This window comes from Ruditapes philippinarum, unplaced genomic scaffold, assembly GCF_026571515.1.
Source record: "Ruditapes philippinarum isolate M1 unplaced genomic scaffold, ASM2657151v2 ctg571_1_1_1_1, whole genome shotgun sequence".
Classification (NCBI taxonomy): domain Eukaryota; kingdom Metazoa; phylum Mollusca; class Bivalvia; order Venerida; family Veneridae; genus Ruditapes; species Ruditapes philippinarum.
In genome coordinates this window covers 190,099-213,593 of record NW_026860049.1, presented here as the reverse complement: position 1 = coordinate 213,593, position 23,495 = coordinate 190,099, and the positions used below count along the sequence as shown (strand labels likewise).

The window sequence follows — 23,495 nt, the reverse complement described above, 5'->3', positions numbered from 1 at the left end:
CATTCTTTAGAAAAAGGAAATGTTAGTGCTAAAAAAAGCAATTGCCGCTATTCCATTCCAATACCTTTAAACAGGTAAGTTGATTATGCAACTCCACTCAAAAACATTAAGTGTAATAAGACAAAAGTGTGCAGCAGGTTTAATAAAACCTTCTTGGTCTGAGGAGTTTAGATCTGACGAATATTTGATATTGCACAACCAATGTACTTCTTTTATTTTCTTATCCAAGTTAACTGACTCTACCATTTAACAGTTTAATTTCCTTTTTTTTCTGCTTCACGTGAAACCTTTTGAGATTAGAATTCTGCGCAATTTCACATGTATTTAGCCATCTCTTTCATAATTATTTTGACGTTGGCAATCCTTTACTTACGATCGTTAAAATAGCATCGACAGTATTGAAATATCCCAAGTTTAAATTGCTCATCTTCTATTCTTGTATAGCTTAATAAGACAACACCAAAATAAGTGATTATGTCCAGTCATTAAGTAAAGGCCCATTATGACTCAGCAATTTTCATTTTATTTCTCAAAAGCTTTTAAATTTTGGTGTACTTTTAAAGTATCCAAAAGTACCTCATCGTCCAATTACTGAAACTATCTTATTTTCATCTGTTGCTTTTTGGTAATAAGTACATTTATATTGAAGTAGTATTTTGTATTGACGTCAAAATACTACTTTGTCTACATTTTGCTTCTTTTAAGACAAATTATTTCACATTTATCCTATTTTTTCAAGTAACACGCTTTAAATAGTATTTAAACATAATGAAAATATGTTTTCCCTATTTAAAAAAATGAAAATCGTACTGTTCGTGAGGCATAATCTGCCTTTAAAAGCGAGTTCTATTATTTAAAAATATAAATTGCCGCAAATTTCAGTAATTATCTACCAACCTTTAATTGAAGTAATATATTTCAAGTATACGTACATATCGGTTCCATATCTTGTATTATGCGAACTTATATTCCTACATCAGTAATTACGATCTCAAAACTTCCCACATGTCTATTACTTAAAAGTATATGATTTTGGAAGGGTGGGGACGAAAACACTTGAAATCTGAAATGTGAGAACTTTGATATTATTATCAGACCTGAAATTAAATGCTGTTATCAGAAACACTGTATTACATCAAGATTTGGTCTAATAGAAGTAATCCCGAAGTTATAAATATTTGAAAGGAAATAAGTGTTTATAGATGCTGAAACGATGTCATTAAGAAAAGAAGGAATACTAAGTTATACTTCTAATTGTCATTGGCATTTTCTTCCGAAAGTCGAATTATTTTCTATGTATAACAAACATGTATTACTCAATTTCAAAGAATCTTACATACTTTTGAATAAAACTTAGTGGCAATTATCATGTCAAAGCATCGCATCTTATTTTCTATCATAAGTCAGTGCTGGAAAAAATAAACATGCGAGGGTTTAGTCAAAGGTTAGTAGACAAATGCAATAACGTTTTTTATTCCTAATCCAAAGGCTTGATAATTTGACATACTGCATAAAGCTGCTTCCAGAAGGGCTTTAGTTACTTGGTCGTTATTTTATACAAATTACACAAACGTTGTAACGATGGAAGATAAACCGAAAAAAGATGAGCGGTCGTCTGGAGCCTTGTGCCGGCGGGAAGTTCAGATGCCTACTTGACAAAGACTTGCCTACACATTATACGAAATCAATGAATATGAGCTAAGTCAAACAGTACTATTATAGCTCGAACTGGTTTTGCAGTGCTTTCTAGGAATGCTTTGCATGGCATCGGTTAGTAAAATTTGGCGGACAATCCTTATAGAAAGAATAAAGATGACATTATTATTCACAATATGAGCTGCGCCAATGCACATTTTTTTATGTACGTATTTTATTTTCTGTTTATTCTGTACCATATTGAAATTCGCTTTGTATATTATAATTATGGCAGTTTCATTAAATCATAGCAAAGTCAAAATTGCTCAAACCGATTAAGTGACAAAAAAGAATTTTATAGGATAGCTAACTATCGTACATTACTTGTAATAGATATTTTTGTTCTAGAACAATTGTTCATTATTGCAACATGTATTTCCTGATGACCACGTATCACTGTACATGAACGCGTGTATGTGATGTAAAAGAACAAAATATTAATATTGAAAATTTAAAACCTCGATAAAATTATTATCTTACTTTTTAAGTAACATAACATCACACACGAAGGGTGATAAATACAAATATGTTAGACATTCTATGTGTTCTTATCTTAATTGCTGTCAAGATAACGTTTAAACATAATTTAAGTCAATTTGACAGATAATATAACAACATTTACTAGCGTTAGAATTTGAGAATTTGTATCAGTCTTGAAAGACAAATTAAATTACTCACAAAAATAAGTTCAGATGAGAAATATACAAAATTTTCTTCGTTTTTTAATTGTAAACACACGCTGAAACCTAAAAGTTAATATATGTGACACGAAGTTAACACAACTAATAACTTTCAATTTTCTGCGTGGGTGGGCATGTATTAAAATATCTGTTGTATGTCAGTTAGTCTATACTAAGACAAAGCTTTCCTTGAGGTAGATTTACCTGGCTTTTTGATATCAAAACTGTTACCAAACACAAGAATTTACATGCCTGTTAAGAACATTTAATCAAGATATTTTCTGTTTATTTCATTATCATATCCAAGATATAATAAATATGAACTTGTTTGTATAGTATTAGGTATGGGCGGAGGTAGGATTAAGCCCACAATTATTTTAGCATGAACAATTAGATTATTTTTATCAAAATTTCTGGTAATGATTCAAACACAGGCACAATATTTTTGGTTATTGAACATTGTCAAGTACAATAGTAATCAAATTATATTGGACAGTTGCGCAGCCGTCAAACATATCTTGGACGAAGGCTAGGATAGCGAGACTGGTATAGGTTTTGCAGAATCAGTATTTTTTATTTCTCTCTATTTTTTGTGCTGACATCTTTTTTTATACCACAAAATGTTTTATATATTTGTATTTTGATAAAAAAATTGACTATTCCAAGTAATTGGTTCCTGTATGTACCAAAGATTGTGGCGACACTTGTGTCTGTTAATGTACTCTTATTTTCTCTATTTTGTTTTTGTTATCAATGTTAAATATCCCATTTTCGCTGTTTTAAGGAAATAGTTATGATTCAAATTTTATAAAAGTCATTTTGCTATCATAGATATTCTAAAGGTAAACTCAATGGATTAATGAATTTAAGATTTTGTTTTATATAAAAAAAAGACAGAAAAGCTGGCGACAAATGTTGAACACTACTCGTGCATTTATTTATCATTATTTTGAACCAAATGTCACTTCAAAACAAGTGTTTAAAGATTTAAGTGATATCTGTCTCTAAATAATTCATAAAATCGTTTCAGTTTGGTTAAACGAAAGGTATAAATCAATTACCTATCGGATATTTCATTTTGTATTAGTATAGATGCTAGCTAGCCCAGGTAAAAATACGGATGTTTGAAAGAAAACACGTGTTGTTAAAATATATCAGCCAGCTTTTGTTTATTTTTCAATAACTTAAAGAACTAATGAACCTGACTTATGTTTAATATGTAGAGACAAAAAAAAATATACATACATAGGAAAATACGAATAGTTTCTTACAGGAATGTCTGAAAAGGGGCATTTAAAACGGGCCTGGTCAGAGATCTTCAAATGGACAGATCATCAGTGTAATTCGTTTCAAAATAAGAAATTCTTATTTTCCTATCAGAAATGTGTTGTTTATAGTTTTTCTATGTTATTAGATATGGTCGAGTTTGTCTATGCATAAATGTATTCAAGTTTCAATCTCGTTTTAAATTTAAATTATTTAATGAAATAAAATGTAAAAACGGTAACTCACTATAGAAAAGAATGATTAAGTCCCTTTTTACCTTCTACCATGCTAATCAATATGAGATTTTTTATAATCTGTACAAACACATCAACTTTCATTGAATGATCAGATTAAAATCTGGAATATTCTAAAGTAATACATGATCTTAAAAAACTAATAACATGCATTTAAGAAAACTAAACACTTCTACAACAACGTCAAGCTCTCCGTCATGCTGTATAGTACACATTGTTATTACAATATCTTTTGTCATACACAACAGACAATTTGTATGAATGTCTAATAAAACTTCCATCTTTCTGCCAAAAAATATAACATGTGAAATAAAGGAAACGTTTCATAAGTACCGTTGTACATTTAAACATATTTGCTTTTACTGAGTAAGTATAAAAGAGTAGATTGCTTTTATAAAATTAATATAGAATAAAATCATTGTTTCTCGCAGTCTGGAATTAAAGAGAGAACCAGCATGAAATGCTGGTATAACATTTGTTTCAAATAATCAAGAAAGTGTGATGCAATTGCAACGTTGATTCCAATTTCTTCTATATAATGATTAATTGTTAATTGATGTTGACAAATTGTACTCTAGGCAGAATTAAACAAGATATTTTGTATCTCACAATTATATATACTACCTTGTCGTGAGATTAAAGTAAATTTAATTCATTTTACCGAGGTTTTCTACATTATTTCCTTCTCTTAGAAAGTTGTGGGATGTTAGATAAAATAATGTAAAACAATCGAATGGTATCTATATTTAAACACGTTATGAAAGGTATATTTAGCGTTTCATTTATTGACAACTGAAATAAAAAAAATCATTTCAAATTAAAATCTGTTACACGTGTTATAACAAGTCATTGAATTGTAATATTTAGTTTCCTTTAGAATTTGTGTCACTTATTATCCTTTGATATTTTGCACGTCATTGCAAGATTAATATTATTTATAAATGATGGATGGCCTTATCTTAATATAGATAAATATAATGAATTATGACTATTGTAAGTGTTTTCTATCAAGGCAACAACCTCTGTAAAAAGTAAACTTAAAATGCACAAAAACAAAGCATTTTTGTTGGAATGGAATGCCTTTTTTGAAAATTACTACTATAATCTATATTGACGTGTACTTAATATGAATCATGACGATGTTGTATCATTCATTCAACAACAGGAATAAGATTTCCACTTTCGGAATACTCAACAAAACGCAAAACTTCAAAATTCATTTTGTACTTTAACATCGATTTTTGTAGCTGTTCCTAACACAACAAGAACAATGAAATGGTCATAAAATCATTAATCAAAACCGTGTTTACAGTTACAATTAATTTATGTCTCAACAAAAGAGATAGAGAACATTAACGCTCGATCGCTGTTAAAACAGGAAAAAAAATACATAGAGGTTACATACAACATGAAAGGGTTGGTCAATCATATGAACATGACATAAACGTCGACACAAGGTGCATGCTTATCATTGGTTTAACTTATTTAAGTTTACGCAAGCTTTCAAATGTTTAATCGGCACGTCAATCACTTTATGAATAATATTACTTACTAAAAAAGGCCTTGACAGTAGATTATGCCTTAGAAACAGTAAACGTTTCTTTCTTTAAAAACAGTCATTTAGGAGCTTTATATTGTTGAATAATGGTTTTAAGTGCATGTTACATACTTCTTACCTGAAGAAAGGAGCGTGAAATCAGAAATTAATTATCATAAATATAATAGCAAGTTGTATGCTGACTTCCATACAAAATACTAAACCACTATAAATGTGGTAATTGCTAAAAAGCAAAAGAAGCAAAAAATAGTTCAGAAAATTGGTCAATAATTAACTTATAGGAAAATATCAGGACACAAAATAATAAAAGGCTTTTAGGAAATAGAATTAAAAACGGTTCTTAGTCATAATTGGCCTTTGATATTTATCTTAAAATATTGTATAACAACTTTTTACACCTTTTCCATTAGAACCTAATGTATATAATAATGTGAATGTATGTTCAAAACTGGCACTTTAATTCAGTAATACAAAATGCTACATATTTTATTCCTATTATATCTTGCTTTCTCTAAAAAAATAGATTTAATGAAAATATTGAGAAATGATTTAAATACCACACTTAAGTGTTTTTACATGGAAAAGTTCAAAGACGCTCAAAATATACCAGTTTCTAAAATAACTTAACATTAAACATTTTAAGTATGTTTATTATATTATATGATATTATCTCGGATGAGTGGAATCACTTTTACCTTAACTCAGCAATCAGGCATGTGGATAAAGTATTTTCCTAAACAAATCACGTGATCATTAAATTGTGATATATCTCAAGATTTTGTTTCATTTGTAAGGTATTTCACAGATTGTTTTATAAATTATTATACATTTAGCAGATATAAATAATATGTAAAACTAGCATCACGGTTAATCAGAAAATAGGCTATAAACTGGCGACGTATAAATTGGCTGAATAATGAATAATTAACATATAGATTGTGATGATGGATGCTTGGTCATTAGTTAAGATAGTCCCTCGACTACTAACCGCTACACGACTGCTTCCGTACGTTTTACCCTTTGACATTATTATTTACTCAGCTTGTTTACCAGACGGAATTTTTCCGATTTTAATATACATGTATAAATAATACACAAACGTCAGTTGAATCCATAACTACATTTCTACAATTTAAAAGTTATTTTTTATCTTGCATTTAAAACTTACACATACTTTAAATTAGTTTATAATAATGCTTCATTTCTTGCATAACTTCCAATTTATGTGATAAAACTGAGTTTCATTTCAATTAGAGGAAACTTTTAATAAGTACTTAAAAAATGCATAAATTATTATTTAAAATAAAAGTTATCTTCATTTATGGTTATAATTAAGATAAGGTTGTACAATAATACGACAATATATTTATACAGAATTATATAATCAACATTTCAGATTATTTTGAAACAAATAAAATTGGAACATTTTCAGATTTCAGTGTAGTGTATCCGTATGTAATGGCATTTTTGATGTGTGACTGTTTCACCACATATCTGAATTTTAGTAACATATAATTTTATAATCCTAAAGGACTGAAATAACTCGCATAAATGTTATCCTAGATTATAATCAGTAGACAACCTTTAATAATTTAAGTTTTAGCACTATTAGTGCTTGTAATTTCTCTATTGGGGTTCCAATCATTTGAGTGCTCTAGTGATCAAAGTGTGTAGGCAGTCAGCCAACTTGAAGGTTAAATCAGTTAAGTAGATTAATTCTGTTCTTTAACAGTTTTATATTTAATTGTTTTATTTCCAAGTATACAATACCAAGTCAAATTTGTGTGGGTGTATTTAGAGACTGATACAAAGTATAATACAACAACAATACTTATATCAAGCGTGGGTGTGCCCACTTATGATTGGCATAATGTTCGTAGCTCACCTGAAGTTTTCAACCACCAGTAAATCTGACAAGAAACCGCATAACATTTACATTGTCGTCGTTACTAACAACACAATCAAAACAAAAAAGGTCTTTACATAGCTACTTCTTGATACGGTTATCCCCTGTTCAATCAATTAGAAATGATCGTGGTACTTAGGTACATTTATAAGGCAGATCGGAAATCTGAATTTCAACAAAATATCAATCTATAAGCATTTATCAAACGGTTACAATTCACTTGAGTGATTTGACCTGGCAATGAAATATTTTCTATAATATATATATTTCTTTTATTTTGTTATAATTGTAAATGTTTGTAAAAAGTTTTCGAGTTCAGAAGTAGTTTTAAATACAACATACTACGTTTGTATATAAATGCCAGCTTAAACTACCATCGCGTGTAGAAACGCTACAATCATTTGTCAGCTTGCAATTGTAACTAATATTTCAACAATTTAAAACAAATGTCAAACAAAAAGATTCAATAAAAAACGTCAAAGATACTTATCCATACTGCAAATTAATCGGTATCGCTATTATACTAATTTTAAGTATTTTAATAAGTTTTAAGAAGTAAAATGGAAACAACACTGTAACCTATACAAATGTTCAAACATAAAAGTGATCTAGAAGTGTTGATAATCAATCAGAAAAATAATCTTAATTTATTCTTATAATATCATGCTGCTGTGAAAGTATTTCTTTTGTTAAAAGTTAATAATCAAGGCATTTGTTTACTATGATGTTCGCCGTTTAATCTATGCATATCTGAATTTTGATTAATTAACGAAAATCATTTACCAAGCAAATTCTAATCGGGACGGTAAAACATAATTTATTTATACTGTATGTTATAATGTTTTATTATACTTTATCAACGGTTGGTATCGCATAAAATGCTATTGGTTAGTAAATATATAACTATTGGTGTTTCTAGTATTCCAATATTTGTATTACAAACATAACAGAGTGCTTCTATCAGATGCTGTAGGCAGTGTTTCCCAGTCTACTTTTTGACTGATCTGAAACAATTGAATTTAATGCGCTCCTGTTAAGCGTCATTTTGATAATTGCAATTTAATTAGTGTCTGAAAATATATAAATGTCAGTAAAAATGGCTTAAATGTTCTTTTGTGTTTATTTGGTACTGGTATATAACTAGTTATATTTGACAAGTGACAGAAAATATTTCATCAAACAAGGATATTGTAACTTTGAAGCATGTATATAATTTGGAACGCTTCTGATTTGTTCGATGCATGGAGAACTAGATAGTGGTAGGCATATTATGCCTTTATATTCTTGCATTCTTTCGCTACATACTAAATATAATGGAATACAAATATATTATCTCCTTTTGGTCGTCAGTTCACCCAAGCACATAGTAAAATCTAACATTGCTTTTCTGTGTTTATTACAAGGTATGCATTAAAATAAGGACCTCCTAAGAAGAAATACTCTCTATGAAATGGTTCTATCAGCATGTGCTTATTTCATAAAAAATTTGAAAATGTATTTTAAAGACATATTGTGCAGTGAACAATGAAAGTGATTTACACATTATAAACTGGACTTAAATACACATAAATTATGAAAATTATGTAAAAATATGCAAACATAGCCCTTACTGCATAAGTGCATTAGTAACGCAGTAGAAATATGAGCCGCGTCACGACAAAACCAACAAAGTGCGTTTGCGACCAGCATGGATCCAGACCAGCCTGCGCATCCGCGCAGTCTGATCAGGATCCATGCTGTTCGCTTACCAAACCTATTACAAGTAGAGAAACTGATAGCGAACAGCATGGATCCTGATCAGACTGCGCGGATGCGCAGGCTGGTCTGGATCCATGCTGGTCGCAAACGCACTATGTTGGTTTTGTCGTGACGCGGCTCATATGGTGATTAATACTGCAAAATTCGGCAATGCTCGCACATAACATGCTAACTATTACATGATTCTTGAATCATTTTACTTGTCCTAAAATCTTAAAATCTTAGTTAATTTAAAATCTTTGTTCATTTTTCTCATGTTTGATATTCTTGAAATATTTTGGCTCATCTGGAGGCATGCGAATTTAAGATCCATCAAATAATGTTTATTTTATTTTTATTGCAGATAAGACGTATTGCAGGCTACCTCTTAGGCAATCAAACAACTCTTCAAGTTATTATTGAAATCAATTATACGAAGTCTTCATAACAGGTAATTTTATGTTTGTATGTTCTATATAGTTTTCTAATTATAGATTTCACAGAATATTTTCATCACCCGGGTATTATTCTAAACAGGTCACAGGGGCAATACAATTAATGACATCTAACAGACTTGACATTGATTCATTAACATTTATGTATATTAAAATATCTGTGAACGGAAATCAAATACATTTTTATTTTTGAACAAAACATGACTAGAACAGCTTAGAAAAAGAAGAAAAAACTTACAGAGAAGCGAACAATTGATTATATTTGAACGAGAAAAGGTAGACGAATTGGTGTTGTAAACATTAAATTTAGCACCGAAGTTACTGCTATTAGAATAACTTCTGGCAGTATTTCGGTATTGTATTTCCTTTTATAATTGAATTGTTAAATAACTATTTAATCCATAAACGTTTGTATCAGCATATTACTTTAATTCGTTAAAACAAGAAACATCTAATAATTTTTAATATTTTGCTGCGACTAGAATTCCTAGAATTCAAAAAGTACATTTTAAATAGTGATTAAAAAGTGATTACAACTGTCTTACATAGCTGAAAATGAATTAAAGGGACTCGTTGTGGTTGTTGGCACAAAAAAAAACGAAAATATTTTTACAGGATTTTTTGTGTAACTGGATGTAGGTCATTTTCTCACACTGTTTACTAGAGATATGCAAATTATCTCAAAATGAAAAGCGTTGCAACGCTTTTCACTGACACGCTTTTCAGTCATATCAGCCCAAAAATCCCTTTAAAATTTTTTATCAATACTATTATTTATATTTATTTATATTATCAGTTGCTTGGTTTTCTTTTTTAAGTGCACCATTTGATTGCTGGTAGAATTTCGAATGATATGATTTTTGTTTATTAGATATGTGTGGAGTGGAGGAAGAAGCGTTATATGATAATATGTAGTGTAGAATACATCGCAATTAAATGTATATGATCATTATACTATGTTCTTTAATTGAACTGAAGCAATCCAACTGAACCAAACTTTAGCACACATTTTAATGAGATAATAGAGTTTAGATTTAAATAATGTTCTCTTTCCTGATTTATTAATTGAATACAGTCATCATTTTTCATTAATCATTTGTTGTTTCCATTAGAAATTTATTTTATCTATTAGCCCACTCTCAAAGTAATCAAAAAATGTTTTGCTTCGTAAAAACATTAAAAGTGATCATTTCAAGCGAAAATGTGCGTTGAATCATGACTAGCATATAAATTTTGCATACATAAGTTATAATTGGTTGCCTAGCGCACACGAGTTTTGAAATGTTAATGGTAAGATAGAGTTATTGAATCCCCACGAGGAAAGTCACCATCCATCTTGTACCAGGCATATACTCTCATCTCCTAATATCAATTCCTTTTGAAAGTATGTTAAGCTAGAAAATATCATATGTTAACGATATTAAACATTTATATTTATAGTTGTCGTTTTAGCTTTTATCAAGAAGCTATTTTATACTTCAAATGTTTAGAGTGTTCGCGTGTTATTACTTAGTTTTAAGCATAACATCTACAAGAATGTGATCGATACATTTACATGGAGACCAGTACCCTTCTATTAAACATTTGGTCACTTCTCTCGCTTCAAGAAGCGAATGTATACTTTATATAATTTTCAGGATATTGCCCAATTTCATATATGACCTTTTTCATGTTTTATGTCTGACTGTTTTGCAAAAAGAAAAAAAATAACATTATTAGTTGAAAAAGTCATCTTTGCATGTGAAGAAACAATCTCATTTCTCCCCAGCGGTCTACTTGATAGAAAATGTCTGACATCTTACTATTTCCACTGTGATGTCAACTAGGTAACCAATTGATAAGTAGAAACCTCACAGTCGAAAATAATTCGATATTGTCTTGTTTAAGATGTCCTTAAATGCTACATGAAAGAATTGCATTTTAAGTTTAGATATGACAGAATTTATGAGGCATGTGTTATGTTCTGCGCAAATATAAAAGCTTTTTGTCAATCCCCGTGTTCTATTCACAACTAAAGAATGGAGAAATCGTATTTTGTTTTAAAATGAATAAAATACAAATCAATATCTACTGCTTGATAAGTGTTATTTTTGTAAATTCCTAACAATGTTGAATAATATTTATCAGGTAATTAACAATGTCTCGCTGATAACGTGTTCTAAGTGCATGATATAAAGAGCTTTAAAGCAATCACAACATAAAATTAATGTGCACTTTGCATGTCATGACTTTTTGTTTAAAACTCTGTGTAACCTAGATTGCAGCAATATTGCAACGCGTTTTGGTCTTATTCTTGCATCACTTTTAAGAACTAAGATCAAGCACATTTAGTGATTAGAATAAATGTTTCATTGCTCCTAAATAGTTTACAAAGATTTAAGGATCAGGATCAAGATCAGGATCAAATTTAAAAACTCTAATATTCTTCATTTTTTATCCTCATATATTAAATATCTAATGTTAATTTGATAAAACTTGACTTGCACTAGCAAATTAATGAAATCTTAAAGTAAATAGTTCACAAAGATTTAAGGATCAGGATCAAGATCAGGATCAAATTTAAAAACTCTAATAGTCTTCATTTTTTATCCTCATATATTAAATATCTAATGTTAATTTGATAAAACTTGACTTGCACTAGCAAATTAATGAAATCTTAAAGTAAATGTATGCTATTTTACATTGTACGGGATTTTACAGTGATCAATATTATCTGATCCAAAATTTATCTATTTTATCGAATTTTTTATTATTGTTAATTTATCTCAAAAAGTTATTCTTGAAATCAGCTTTATTTTCTTTTGAAAATTTACTATTTTCTAGAATTAGCAATTTAGTAATAAACAATGAAATAAATCAGGATCATTGATCCTGAATCTTATCTTTCTTTGTGAAAATGGCAGAACTATTGGAGCAAAGAATTTATTTTATTACAACAAATTTTGTGTAATCAGAACGCCTAAATCTATGCATTATGTATGATTGCATATGTAAAGTTTATATGAAACCATGTAATTAAAGTAAAGAAAATGGCTTTAAGCTTCCAACATAAGAGGCAATCATCGTAATTACTCAATAGACAATATTTCAAATATGACATTGAGTGTCATTGGTTACGAGTTATTGTCTGTACAATATATAAGTAATGACATACTCAATCAACATGTACAGGTCTGAAGGAACCACTTTGTTTTACAGCATTTTATATCTATTATAAAGCTGTCCAGATCTCTCAGCGAGCACGGGTCAATGTAAATGGTTTATCTTGAATTGGCATATTTAGAAACTATTTTTGTTAAAATATGACAAACATCTTAAACCCACCTTAATTATCATTCTTAAACAATTTATATAAGGCTTAATAAACTTGCACGAATATTATGTCAAAATACAGTGTTTATTTTTCTTACTTCATACCAGTTGAACAATTTTGAATGAGAAGAAAAATACTGCTGATACAATAAAACATCCCTAACAGAACAAGAGCTATCAGAACAAGCCGGCAGGTATTGGCATTTTGATGATTAATATGGATATATACTATATTGATGGAAGCACACTCATTATTTCGGCCACTCATATGACTCTTGACCGCATATTGACCGCTATTTAAGGGACGATGTTAATTAAATTCGTCTTACACTGAAAGACAAACTATCAATACACCAGTAATATCGTGAAAATTATGATATAAACCCGTTTATGGCATTTCAGTCATTGTTGTTTTCCTAAAAATAGAACTATTTGACAGGACGCACATTGTGACAGAATAAACTTAATTTGAAGGAGCTACATTGCCATATAGAAACCGTTTATTTGTATTAAACAGTTCGTAGTCACAAATATTATCATTTGGTTTTGCCTTAACGTTTAGTGTTTACTTAATCTAAAAATAAAAAGAGAATGGCATATAAAAAGGGAAAGCTGATCTTGATCAAAGGCAGATACATATTTTATACATCAGCACATATAATAAATCATATGCTTGTTTTAACTTTTTGTTATTACTGTTTCATTATCCGTGTATAATCTCAGGTTTCATATGCCAAATTTATTTATAATTTATATATTTAGTGTCTCTTTCATACAAAGGAGTATTTTATATGCCAAATTTATTTATAATTATATATTTATTGTCTGTTTCTAACAAATGAGTATTTACTACTTCGTAACCATTGTTCGCGCTTATTTCGATTTTGTTTCGTTTTCGTTGAAAACCTCAAAAAGCGACAAACACTTCAACGTCATCCAGTGACGTCATGGTAAAAAGAATTCTTCACTTACGATACAACTGTTTTATTTTAGAAACTGGCGTCAATATTTCTTGCTTTTGTGCCATCTTCTATTTGTATTTGCCGCCGTGCTGGGCTTCCTATCGGTGGTCTTGTATTGCTTGTTTTTGTTTTGGGACAATTTTCATTGAACGCCGTTCTTCCATGTTGACCGTTTTTTCCCCATTATTTTGAGAAACTATGATATGGTATTATGTATTCAGTGGTCATGTTACATTATAACTATTGACAAATATGTTTTCTGTTACGGGGTTATTTGTATCTATTATACAGGAGATTTACAGAGTTGCTCCCATCGTTCCGATTGATATTACTAATGTAACAAGGACAGACAAGGAAATTGATGGCTTGCTTAAAGCAATGTTTTATATCATACGTTTGATGTATATCAATTTGTTCAGACCGCTCTGTTCTATCTCAACTCTAGTGAATTATTCCAGTCCACATAACTGTATTGATGTAATTGAAATTGATATGACTTATATGTTCTGTCTCAGCACATGCCACAATATTATATATACAATAATAAACATTCAAAAGACTTCACTCAATTGTTATTGATGGTCTTGCTGCAAAGTTGTGTACATAAAATATTTTCCATTCGTTTATGCTTGATAACACATATTAATGTAATTGCTTTCTGATGAAACAGTTATTTAAAAAAAAAAAAAAAAAAAAAAAAAAAAAACGAACAAAAACACACACAAAAATCAACAGCATTTACAGCATTAATTGTAATAGACTTCACAGACGTTGAAAACAAATTTTAGAAGCGATTAAGTTGATATGATAAAGTTTATTAATATAATAATTTCACCTTTTACATATATACCAAGTACGTCTATTAGAAATGTTACAACAATCTTAATAATCTATATGAGTTAAATAAGCGCGATCAGCGAAGTTTTCTCTAACATAAATTGTATCAATAATCACAAGAATGTGCACAAGACAATAGCTCTTTGCAGTCAAATCACTGACATAAGTGCATATCGTTATGACAAAACCGATGAAACTAAAGACTGCACGAGTATAAAATTGGACCGACCGACATTTTCACTTTATTATTTAATGATAATTCGAGGACAATGAAAACTATTTAAATTGATCATATAACTGAATTGTCTGTTCTGGTATATTATTCTATGAACGACAATAAGAATATGCAACATCCCTCACTGATAGCAAAGTTGTTAGAGTTTTTATTTTAAAAAGAAAGATTAAGGTTAATATATTCATATTTTGCAGGCTCATACTAACACTCGTTATTCATAGCATATTGGCTCTATTATATCAAATTACACCGACAGCAATGACTAGAAACAATCAATGAAATCTGCAGACTAGGCTTGATTGAGTCTTTTTAAGACAGACAATAAAATATGCAAGATCTTTCACACCCGGGACAGCGTCTTATGCAGTATGCAATAAATTATTAGAAATGTCTGGCTCTCACACATATGTGATTATTGAGAGATGATAATTGTCATGTATGTTGTCAAAAATGTTACCTTGTTCTTAACCGGAAAAAGAATTTTGGTAAGTTAATATGTTTAATTAAGTATAAATTCAGTAGATAAAATATTTTTTTCTTAATACATTTTGCCAATTAGGTTCGCTCAATAAAATCTAGAAATAGTTATCAATTTGCTACGGTGTTCCGTTTGGACAATCGTGATTTTTTATTTAGTCTGTACCCGCGATGCACGATGGTACGATGGTGAAAGCGCGATGCTACGATGGTGAAAACACGATAGTACGATGATGAAAACGCGATGGTACGATTGTGAAATCGCGATGGCGCGATAGCACAATGGTGAAAACGCGATGTTACATCTCGCTTAAACCATCGTACCATCGTGTTTTCACAATCGTACCATCGCGTTTTCACCATCGTGCCATCACGTTTTCACCATCGTACCATCGCGGTTTCACCATCGTACCATCGCGTTTTCACCATCGTACCATCGCGTTTTCACCATCGTACCATCGCGTTTTCACCATTGTACCATCGCGTTTTCACCATCATACCATCGTCTTCCGGTGGGCATGCGCAATGGTACATCAACAACGTATGTATTCTCATTATTTAACCCCGCACCTTTTCTATTTGCGTATCTTTGAGATTTCAGTTTTTAAAATATGAAAAAAGAGCAAAAGGCAATGGCTCAAAAATTTAAGAAAATAAAGTTGTCATCCTTGTGCACTGTACATATTATGTTTTAAGTTGATTTCTTATATACAGCAAAAGAAAAAATGCAAACATATATTTAGCATATATAAGCATATATTAAATATTTTTGTTCTATATACAGGATAATGACATAAATGGAAAATTTAATGTTAAGATAACAAGTTTTATAATTCATATAACTCAAATTAATTATACTGACCGAAAGGCTATAGAACGATGGCACGATGGTAAAAACGCGATAGTACGATGGTGAAAACGCGATGGTACGATGGTGAAAGCGCGATGGTACGATGGTGAAAGCGCGATTGCACGATGCTGAAAACACGATGGTACGATGGTGAAAACGCGATGGTACGATGGTGAAAGCGCGATGGTACGATGGTGAAAACGCAACGGTACGATGGTGAAAGCACGATGGTACGATGGTGAAAAACGCGATGGTACGATGGTGAAAGCGCGATTGCACGATTGTGAAAACGCGATGGTACGATGGTGAAAACGCGTTGGTACGATGGTGAAAACGCGATGACACGATATTGAAAACACGATGGTACGATGGTGAAAACACAATGACGCGATGGTACGATGGTGAAAACGCAATGGTACGATGGTGAAAACGCGATGGTACGATGGTGAAATCACTATAACGCGATGGTACGATGGTAAAAACGCGATGTTATATCGCGTTTTCACCATCGTACCATCGCGTTTTTTTACCATCGTACCATCGCGTTTTCACCATCGGACAATCGCGTTTTCACCATCGTACCATCGCGCCATCGTGTTTTCACCATCGTACCATCGTGTTTTCGTTTGCTTTATCGTACCATCGTGTTTTCACCATCGTACCAACGTGTTTTCATCATCGTGTCATCGTACTATCGCGTTTACCATCGTACCATCGTGCATCGCGGGTACAGAGTAAATAAATAAAAAAATCCCTATTGTCCAAACGGAACACCGTAGTCTGCCGTTTTGTTTGGAATAATTATCCTTACTTCTGTAAAAGTCATTAGTACATCAACACATAAAAACACATACAGCCCTTGTGACTTATCAGCTAATTATGATAAATGATACATAAACATCCACACATCTTCATGTATTTAAAATTATCTGATTAATGGGTTTTTAATACAGGTAAACACTGATACATTTCTCTATACCCTATGTGATATAGAATTTTTATTTACACATACTGTATTAATGTCAGTAAAAATAAGTTATAATAAATAAAGTGTTTATCTTGTATTAAGATGGATACTTGTGGATTATATCCGAGGTCTTGAACTCTCATAAAACAGAGGTTATATTTACACTAAAGATATACTTGATGTTTGCTACATGTAAATCGAAGAATCCAGTTTATATTTTGAGTGAAAATGTGCAATTTTCAAAAAGGATATCATTTGCTCTTCTCCGTCTGTTTTGTATCATATTTAAATTTGACAATGCATTTAATGTAAATGATATTGAAGCAATTTTAGGTTGGTTTTGTGTGTTTCAGTTACTGTTAATTAGGAAATAGATATCAATTCTGAGTGCATTGTTGTAGAATAATGCACGGTTTGAGTTCAAATGCGTAGTAATATAATCACGAAGGCCGATAGGCCTGAGTGATTAATTACAAAGCATTTGAACGAAAAACGTGCATTATTATACAATAATGCACGAAGAATTAATATCTATTTCCATTCTAACACGTCAAGAAAAAATATAATTATTATTATAAAGTTGGACTTTATGCTTGGCGGTTAAATTTGTTTTCGCCATAGAAACGTTCTTTAAAGGCTGTTCCAGTGGGTTGAAAAAAACTGTCGTTAAATCTACCGTGTGTAGAAACATTTTGAGAATAACGAATTTTGAAAACGTTGGTAAAACCTTGTTTGTTTATTTTATTTCACTCTATAATTTTTCAAGCGAAATACAAATCATTAAATGTGAAATAAATGTAAAACTTAACTCGTTTGCGACATTAAAATAGCGTACTTGATTTGATTGTTTTGCACGTGCTACATTGTGACGTCACGTAAACAAGACTTTAAACGTCTGTACAGCGTTAACGACTGAATTAAAGATATTGGTGTTCGGATTCATTTTCTTAGTAAGACCATTTTCTATAATTCTAGATAGCTTTCATAACAAAATTCGACAAAAAATGTTTTTATTTATCAGATTTTTTAAACAAAATGGCGCCCTCAATGTGAAAATACACAGGGAGATAATAAGAACGGCGAGTGCATTGTTGTAGAATAATGCACGCTTCGGGCCTTCTTTGTTTATATAGAAAAAAAATCCGATAGTGTTAGAATTATACATATGGTACATATTGTATTAATACATCTAAGAAAATAATAAAATACCATGTAACTCTTATTACAAATACATTTGTACTTTGAATTGATAAAGTAAAAAATAATGATGATATAATTCATAAGGTAACGACTATATTACACGCATTTGGTACTCTTTAAGTAGAATATTTTATCTTACCTTTTAATATTTAATGTTGTTAAACATTTTAATTTAATATTTACAGTTATTTGTCTTATGTACAGAAGATATCCCAGTAAGATTATGATGTACTTAACTAACGAAACAATTTGTCTGTTTGTGGTTGAATTAGAACATAATCGTATTTTATTTTAGAAAAAGAATTTAAACAATTAGATAAATGAATCATCACAATTATACTTGAAATTTAAAAGGTTTATTGCAGTAATTAATAACAGTTAGTTCGTAAACTTAATTATGGCTAATGTTTTAATCATGTTGTATGAATTTGTTAAACATCGCTATGCTCATTTATAAACTTTCTTAAAGTACATTTTTTATTGAATTGAATAAAGTATGTAAGTAAATATTTTATTATAGTGACATTATATGACAATTTTACGTGTATGGCAATTTACATAACTTCATTAAACTTCATAAAATGCAAAATGTTACGTCCATGCGGCTGTATAATTTTTTTTTAAAAGTACAAAAAGTACATAAACGATAAATTATAGTTTACAAATGAAATGTTATATTATGAAAGATCCTGTATGTTGTGATCAAAGTGGTAAACCACACTAAGTGAAATTATATATATGTACATAATTATTCAAATAAAACCAATTTGAAACATCGAAGAATATGCAAAATGTGTACTGAAAATATTTGTGCATATTATATGTTATCATTAAAATATATGCATTCATTTCTTACTTAAACCCTATATAGAAAATAATTGTTTTCATTACCTCCCTTTATTTACATGAAATGTTAAATTCGATAATATCTTTAAATATAATGCTTTTTGGAACTTACAATATTGATAAATCTTATTTTGAATATCATATTTATGATATAAAACCATAAAAAATGTGTTACAGGATCTTTCAGTGATGCAATTAAATTTCGATATTCGTGTACATGACAATAAGTAAATAAGTAAGCTAAGTATGTAAATAATTTATAATAGTGACATGTGTATGACAATTTACATATAAGGGATTGAACAATTTAACGTAACACCCGGCCTAATAGACCAATAAGTCACCTTTAACATTTTAACATTATTAATATTCACACAAAATTATTATTATACTATATAATCAATTTTGTAGTATAAATAGTCATGTATGATTCAAAACAATGTACCTATCTATATTGACTTGAATTTACATTTTAAGATATTCGGGAAAACATTAAGTCTTTTGTTATAAACAAAAATATCTTAACGATTAAATAAAGAACTATTTCATTTTAGATAATCATTAACAAGGTATTTAGCTACTTTTCGGCAAAACGGTGAACACAAAGATGTTAGCGCAAATCACGATAGTGTATATTATCTATTTAATAATAATGTTTAAATCCGCATACGGAAGCACAATAATCTTAGATTGCTACCACTATTGATTCAAATAGTTTTGTAAGCGATTTAATCCACAATTTATTGATACTATTTCCAAATGTACGACCAGCAGCTTTTGCCAAAGCTCCACAATGAAAATTCCCCTTTATAAAAAACCCCACCAAGATACTTATATCGATCCACTGTTTCGATGATATCTTCACCTACATGGAAACTAAATGTAGTCTGCATAGCACGAGATTTTCTAAAATGCATGCAGTTGTCTGTCTCTGCATTTATAAGCATTAAGCATGGCTTGCTTCATAACCTCTGATCCCATTTCAAAATTACTTGGGGACCATATGCCGCTTTTCATGGAATGGCACTTACGCGTAAGATCGAAGGTTCCATGATAACCGCTTTATGAACACATCTGCGGATGTTTCAAAATTCAAAATTGTACCAGTTCATGTTAAATGTTGAATTCTGCTTAAACCGGTACTAGGGGTCGTGGTCGGTAGTTTGCACTTGACAGTACCGTCCATGGACAGGCTCAATCAAACCGAACCTGCAACATTTTCAATTTTGCCGTGTTAGGCTTTCTTTAGGGATTCTTATTTTCTCTATTTTGTAAATGTTCTTCCTTCCCAGCTATCCGACATGTATCATCCGCGTACAGGAGACTAGAGTTTTCTGTCATCGTCGATACTGACCAAAGGTCAAGGTCGTTGTTTTCTTTTACTAGGTCATCCGACAAAATGGCGAAAATTGTTGGTGATAACTTGTCTCCCTGCTTAAGTCACATGAGAACAATTCTATTAGTTTATTGTTTATACGGATACATGACGTAGACTGAGCATACATACTCTTGATCGATTTGTACATTTTACCGTTTATGTAATTGAGTAGTAACTACTACATGTGTGTGTACACATGTATGATACTAAGAAGTTGGACGAGTGGAATCAAGTCACTGGCCCCTCACCGATGTAAGTTCAAAGCACGTAAGGGATTTCAGATTTAGATTAGTAAGGGTCGGTGGGTCTACTCAAATACCCGAGCGTGACAAACATCATGCATGGTGTTAGAGCTGGTCTTCCTCAAACAGTAAAAAGCTGGAAAGTTACAAAAATAACTATGATTTGTGATTACATTTCCTTTATGTGTAAAGACATTTTTCTAATAGTAAAAGCACAACGAATTATGCTAGAGATATCAAAGATTGTAGAAATTTAATAACAATTTTCTATAATGTGTCTCAAAGGTGTATGCTGTATCTGCTTATTCAATTAATGATGCTATATATCATAAGATAACATCCTGTGATAATCCAGTTCTACTTACATTTTCATATATAAATATAGTCAGTCGTGTAAGATGAAATGCCGGATGCCGTTGTTCTAAGATTGGTATAATAGTAAGAAAATCTAAAGTATATTTGATAACTTTCCTTAAATGTGATCTTGTTATTGTTTATCTTATACTACCCTTTTGTAACCGGATAAACACTTTTCTTGAAACTTCAAAAAAAACTTTTTTTCCATAAAGATATATCTTACAAAATGTTTTTTTTTTTATATCTTGTAATTTTAAGTGCGGTTTTAATCGTTTAGCAATGATTTCGTGCATGTGTCATTCTCTTTTTAAGCAATATAACACTTTATTTCTTTCATACAAGCGTTTTGTAAATAATATTCTTTAAAAGAAATTGTTCATAAGTCTTTTGCAGAAGATATATATCTGTACGCGCTTTGATCATTAAAGAAAATCTCCTCTGGTTATAGCATCATTCTAGACATGTACATCATGATTGTGCGTACATTATAAGTGTACAGTAAGCAACTCTTACTAAAGAAATAACGCTTTTGTGACGTTTTCATTAGACTATCACGTTTGACGTTACTTCAATTTCTACAATATCGCAATATCATACCAGATTTCTAACAAAGTTTCTGATGTCAACATGATCCTATGCAATATGAAATTATAAAACATGTGTTTAGAAGTTATATGATAATCATTGCTAACTTGTACCATGATACGGATTAAAACAAAATTTGAAACCGGTTTTAGCAAGCTGAGAAGAAAAACAATTTTTGTGATTATTTCTCAGTGATCTGAAACAACAATTACTGTGCTATGATAAAATATTTCTAGTATCATGGAATTATTTCTTCTTTTATACATTTTTATTCTGAGAATTCCTGTTCCCTGCAGCCGGTCATCAATTGACTTTAAACGGATAATAGAGGAGTTAAAAAGAAGTAGATGCTCAAAGCAGTGGTTACACTAATCTTTATATTTGTTTAACGTATTTCTGCTAGATTTCAGTTTCCACTACTCACTAAAGCTTTTAATGTTTCTGTATTTTTTTTCATTCACTGACATAAAATTCATCCGTGCATTTGGAAACATCTTCAATATGTATCTTACTTTGTTACCAAATGGTTACAAATTCAGTCTGATCTGTGTATAAAAGTCATTTAAATTCAACTCAAGGATTGGAATAAACATGTAAATTGAAAAGGTAAATGCTCGTATATTTGGTTCAGAATGTTTTCAATTTCATTTTTGGGATAGCTATAATGTTTCCTCATTCATTTGGATGCTTTTTAGTGCTTGTTGTGATATGTTGCATTTTTTAAAAAGTCAATCTTCAACAACATTGGCAATAAAACAGTCAGGTTATATCTGCTAAAACTAGAATCACTTTCCGTTTTTTTGTCATCAACAACAAACAGGAGCGCAGGATGCTGTGTCATTACTGTCAAGCCAAACTATGTCAGCTTCAATAATCGACATTGTGATACCAGAAAAAGTCAAGATGTGTTCTTGAAAATGTCAAATTGTTTTAAAAGAGGAGTTCCGAATATAAAACAAGCGAATTTTATCGAACTTCTTTTTCTTATCATTTTAATGTTGGTATCAAACGGTACAATTATACGGATATGTTATAACTATATTTAAGGTATTAAATTTACTCCTTTGATTAGTTGAGACAGTTTTAATGAATTGAATAGCACGTGTAGGTATCACCACATTCGCATTGCAATGAAATATGAAATGCTGGCAGTTTCAGGAGAGCAGGGCAACAGTGATAAATTTTTTGTAAAAAATCAAAATTACCATGGAATGCATTTCAAGTCATGTTATCCATTTTAACGGATAGAAACATCTTAACGAGTTGTTTGTTTTAAAATGAAAACCTAATATTTTATGCCTTTACGTTTGAATGAGTCCGCAGACATTCTGTAGACATTCGCACATTTATTTTAAAAACTATTATCATATTTTATACATGAAGAACTGTCCATATTTGCCGTTCCCCGATAAAGTAAATCATGTGTGTTTGTGTAAGTCATTAGGATTTACGGTATGTTTTAAATGACCAGATTCCTGTACTATCATAATTTATAAAATTAAAAAGTGACTGGACATTCGTCTGAGTGGATTAAATCCGTTGACAGCGTAATTCAATTTAACACTTGACTCGTGATCAAACTTAGATTACATTGTTGTTTTCTATTTATTGTAATCATTGAAATATTTTGTTTTCATACAATTTTTGTTTATTTTTTTATTTTTCATTTGTTTTTGTAGTCGACGTGAAAATACTG

The 23,495-nt window shown here is 30.4% G+C and overlaps 1 long non-coding RNA gene across 1 annotated transcript in view; it reads left to right on the top strand.

Annotated features, from left to right (window-relative positions):
* LOC132758722 (uncharacterized) overlaps window positions 1-23,495 on the top strand; it is a 67,740-nt gene that overhangs the window by 21,126 nt on the left and 23,119 nt on the right. Inside the window, exon 2 of the long non-coding RNA XR_009629616.1 lies at window positions 9,461-9,547. This is a non-coding gene — a long non-coding RNA (uncharacterized LOC132758722). The remainder of the gene's footprint in view (window positions 1-9,460; window positions 9,548-23,495) is intronic.